The sequence below is a fragment of the Thalassophryne amazonica genome, chromosome 6, assembly GCF_902500255.1.
Source record: "Thalassophryne amazonica chromosome 6, fThaAma1.1, whole genome shotgun sequence".
In the NCBI taxonomy this organism is placed as follows: Eukaryota; Metazoa; Chordata; class Actinopteri; order Batrachoidiformes; family Batrachoididae; genus Thalassophryne; species Thalassophryne amazonica.
In genome coordinates this window covers 107,181,792-107,186,837 of record NC_047108.1, presented here as the reverse complement: position 1 = coordinate 107,186,837, position 5,046 = coordinate 107,181,792, and the positions used below count along the sequence as shown (strand labels likewise).

Here is a 5,046-nt window from a genome sequence, read left to right as displayed (position 1 = left end):
CTAGAAAAGGCTGAGCTAAAGGACAACACAAAGGCTCTGATCATGGCAGCACAAGAACAAGCCTGAAGTACCTGATCCATAAAGGCAGGAGTCTACTACATCTTAAAGGAACCAAGTTGCAGGCTGTGTAAATGTGGCCCAGAGACGGTTCAGCACATAACAGCAGGATGCACGATGCAAGCTGGGACTGCGTACAATGAGAGGCACAACCAAGTGTTGGAAATAGTATACAGGAACATCTGTATCATATGTCATGCTGGGTCACTTAGTATCAAGTACTCTCCATTATAATTTGGCTGTAAATATTCTTATTCATTTTGTGGCTGCAGATGGAGCAAAAAAACAAGTGAACTTACCTATTAATGATGACATCATTGTATTACAGGTATTTTTGCCTTGTCCAGACTCATAAAGCAACTGCTACCTTCTTATTTGTATCCATCATCAAGCCATTATGCTCTATTTACAAGTACTTTTACTTTTACAGGAAATGTTTAAAGCAGCAGCTTTTACCATGAAGAAGAGGACTCCACAAAAATACTGCACAATGAGCTGTTATGTGTGCAAATGAATCATTGCTGGAATGTATGCTGTACATTAAAAAAAAAAACAAAAAAAAAAACACTAATTTATGCCAATAAAATGTTTGACTTTGTGGCTGGCTGCAGTCATGAGTCTTTGGCTTCACCAGTGGGGGGCATTGCAGGCCCGATTAAGCGCAAGCTCATCAACAAGTTAGGGGGTAATGTGTGGGAGCCCATTCCTCACCAACTGTAGTGTGAACCCGCTGAGCATGCAGACATGCAGAAGTGGAGCTGTAATTAACTGAGAGTGTGCACGACCACAGCTGTGAGGTGCAGCCAGACACATATTGTGCGTCGGCCCCTGCGGGGGTGGAGAAAAGGCCAAACAGCAATCTTCTTTGTCTTTCGGCTGTTCCCGTTAGGGGTCGCCACAGCAGATCAATCGTTTCCATCTCACCCTGTCCTCTGTATCTTCCTCTGTCACACCAACCACCTGCATGTCCTCTCTCAGCACATCCATGAACCTCCTCTTTGGTCTCCCTCTTCTCCTCCTGCCTGGTGGCTCCATCCTCAGCATCCTTCTCCCTATATACCCTGGGTCCCTCCTCTGCACATGTCCAAACCATCTCAATCTCGCCTCTCTGACTTTGTCTCCAAACCGTCCCACCTGAGCTGTCCCTCTGATATGTTCATTCCTAATCTTGTCCATTCTTGTCACTCCCAAAGAGAATCTCAACATCTTCAGCTCTGCCACCTCCAGCTCTGCCTCCTGTCTTTTTGTTAGTGCCACTGTCTCTAAACCATACAACATAGCTGGTCTCACTACTGTTTTGTAAACTTTCCCCTTCACTCTTGCTGATATTCTTCGGTCACAAATCACTCCTGCCACCTTTCTCCACCCACTCCACCCTGCCTGCACTCTCTTCTTCACCTCTCTACCACACTCTCCATTACTTTGAACAGTTGACCCCAAATATTTAAACTCATCTACTTTCACCACTTCTACTCCTTGTAACTGCACTATTCCACTGGGCTCCCTCTCATTCACACACATGTACTCAGTCTTGCTTCTACTGACTTTCATTCCCCTTCTCTCCAAAGCATATCTCCACTTCTCCAGACTAGACTCAACTTGCTCTCTACTCTCACTACAGATCACAATGTCATCTGCAAACATCATAGTCCATGGGGACTCCTGTCTGATCTCATCTGTCAACCTGTCCATCACCACTGCAAACAAGAAAGGACTCAGAGCTGATCCTTGGTGTAATCCCACCTCCACCTTGAATGAGTCTGTCATTCCGACTGCGCATCTCACCGCTGTCACACTATTCTTGTACATGTCCTGTACTACCCTAACATACTTCTCTGCCACTCCAGCCTTCCTCATACAATGCCACAACTCTTCTCTTGGCACCCTATCATAAGTCCACAAAGACACAAGGTAACTCTTTCTGTCCTTCTCTGTACTTTTCCAACAGTATTCTCAGAGCAAACATTGCATCTGTAATGCTCTTTCTCGGCATGAAACCATATTGCTGCTCACAGATCTTCACCTGTTTTCTAAGCCTAGCTTCTACTACTCTTTCCCATAACTTCATGCTGTGGCTGATCAGCTTTATGCCTCTGTAGTTACTGCAGCTCTGCACATCACCCTTGTTCTCGAAAATAGGAACCAGCACACTTCATCTCCACTCCTCAGGCATCCTCTCACTTTCCAAGATTTTATTAAATCTGGTTAGAAACTCTACTGCCATCTCTCCTAGACATTTCCATGCCTCCATTGGAATGTCATCTGGACCAACTGCCTTTCCACTCTTCATCCTCTTCATAGCAGCTCTCACTTCTTCCTTGCTAATCTCTTTTACTTCCTGATTTACTCTCACCACATCATCCAGCCTTTTCTCTCGCTCATTTTCTTTATTCATCAACTCTTCAAAATATTTCCTCCACCTTCTCAGCACACACTCCTCACTTGTCAGCACATTACCATGTGCATCTTTTACCACCCTAACCTGCTGCACATCCTTTCCAGCTCTGTCCCTTTGTCTGGCCAATCGGTACAAGTCCTTTTCTCCTTCCTTACTATTCAACTTCTTGTACAGCTCGCAATATGCCTTTTCCTTTGCTTTTGCCACTTCTCTTCTCGCCTTACGCCGCATCTCCTTGTACTCCTGTCTACTTTCTTCATCTCTCCGACTATCCCAAAACTTTTTCGCCAACCTCTTTCTCCTTATGCTTTCCTGGACCTCTTCATTCCACCACCAAGTCTCCTTGTCTTCCTTCCACTGTCCAGATGTCATACCCAGTACTGCCCTAGCTGTCTCCCTCACCACATCTGCAGTACTCTTCCAATTGTCCAAAATTGCTTCCCCTCCAACTAGTGCTTCTTTCACCTGCTCGCTAAATTTCACACAACAGTCTTCCTCCTTCAGCTTCCACCATCTGATCCTTTGTTGAGCTCTCACTCTCTTCTTCTTCTTTACCTCTGAAGTCATCCTACAAACAACCATCCTATGCTGTCTAGTGACACTCTCTCCTGCTACCACCTTACAGTCTATGATTTCTTTTAGCTTGCATCTCCTATAAAGAATGTAGTCCACCTGTGTGCACCTTCCTCCACTTTTATATGTTACCCTGTGCTCCTCCCTTTTCTTAAAGTAGGTATTCACCACAGCCATTTCCATCCTTTTTGCAAAATCAACTACCATCTGTCCTTCCCCATTCCTATCCTTGATACCATATCTACCCATTACTTCCTCATCACCTTTGTTCCCTTCACCAACATGCCCATTGAAGTCTGCTCCTATCACCACTCTTTCATGCTTGGGCACACTCTCCACCACCTCATCTAACACACTCTAGAACTCTTCTTTCTCCTTCATCTCACAACCTACCTGTGGGGCATATGCACTGATGATATTCATCATCACTCCTTCATCACCCTTCCAACTTCACACTCATCACCCTGTCAGACACTCCCTTAACCTCCAACACACTTTTAACATACTCTTCCTTTAAAATGACCCCAACACCATTTCTCTTTCTGTCCTCACCATGGTACAACAACTTGTACCCACCGCCGATGCTCCTGCTCTTACTTCCCTTCCACTTGGTCTCTTGCACACACAATATGTCTACCTTTCTCCTCTCCATCATATCAGCCAGCTCTCTCCCTTTACCAGTCATACTACCAACATTCAAAGTCCCCACTCTCATTTCCACCCTTCTAGTTTTCTTCTTCTCCCGCTGTTTGTGGCAATGTTTTCCTCCTCTTCTTCGTCGTCGTCTTCGCAAAGCAGTAGCCCAATTTCCACCGGCACCCTGTTGGGCAATAGCACCAGTGGCGGACGTTGTTAACCCGGGCCGCGACCGATCCGGTATGGGAATTCGATTCTGAGTCTGCATAGTTGGGTTGGCTTGTTTTACGCCGGATGCCCTTCCTGACGCAACCCTCCTCATTTATCTGGGCTTGGGACCGGCACTCAGAATGTACTGGCTGTACACCCCATGTGGCTGAGTTCCAAACAGCAATGAAAAAAGGAAACCGTAACATCAGCAGTTTGAGCACTTTATTGTCTTGTGAACACTGCTCTGGACAACAGTTTCATTTATTCTCAATCAGGGAGAATAAAGCTACAGCCACATAGCACCAGCACTTAACAGTGTCTGGATTTTTTTAAATATGTGGCTAAGCCAGAATTGTATTTGGGTCACATAACATTGCATAATCTAAAGCGCTTACAAATTTGTCCGAAGGTGATCTGGAACACATCTATCAACTGTTGCTGAATTAGCCCTGCAAGTAATTACATGCTTACCGCAAGTAATTACAAGTGACAGCTGTAATTGGAAAGTCTCATCATTTAATGTGTTTACTCTGTCACCAAGTCATTTCTTCTCTCAGTTTTTCATGTCTGTCTTGTACCTTATGACATGCTGTAGTTGTTTGGCATTACCATACGTTTCACAGTGTCCTGTGTTCGGAAGTATGGACTGCCTGATTTACTAAATGTTTGCCCATGTAAAAGTGTGCACAAACACCATTGCACTCGCAAATACAGTACATCTGCATGCTGAGCTGCTAACAGAGCGGCTTGCATATGTCAAATGTGCAAAATAGTATGTATTGTCAATTTAGTGTGTTTGCCTTCCTCAATATGCAATATGGAGTTTGTCCACCTGAGAGCACAAAATTATGGGAGGAAACATGCAAATGGGTGATGTTTGTACAGGCAACATGATTTATCAAGGTCAAAAGAAATTTAGTGGGTGCTGATAGCATCTGGAGTTTGCAACTTTGAAACCATAACATTGACTGATTGCACTTGACAGAGTGCTGTTCCAGTACAGAGACTGCACAGAATAAAAAAACAAAAAAACAAATCTTTCATTGTAAACATCTGGCATACTTAGCTTTGTTTTGTGCTTGTTTCTTTAAGAAATGTATCCATGTGTAACAGGTACGCCAAAAAAAAAAAAGAAAAGATGCACGTATGAGAGCATTGTGCATCCTTTGTGG

General features: G+C 44.3%; 1 long non-coding RNA gene across 1 annotated transcript; it reads right to left on the bottom strand.

Moving 5' to 3' along the window:
• Positions 1 to 2,937: 2,937 nt before the first annotated feature.
• Positions 2,938 to 4,804, bottom strand: LOC117511707. The gene is made up of 3 exons (XR_004561049.1): positions 4,717 to 4,804; positions 3,079 to 3,081; positions 2,938 to 2,950 (listed from the first exon to the last, which is right to left on the bottom strand). It is a non-coding gene; the product is annotated as an uncharacterized LOC117511707 (long non-coding RNA).
• Positions 4,805 to 5,046: the final 242 nt, after the last annotated feature.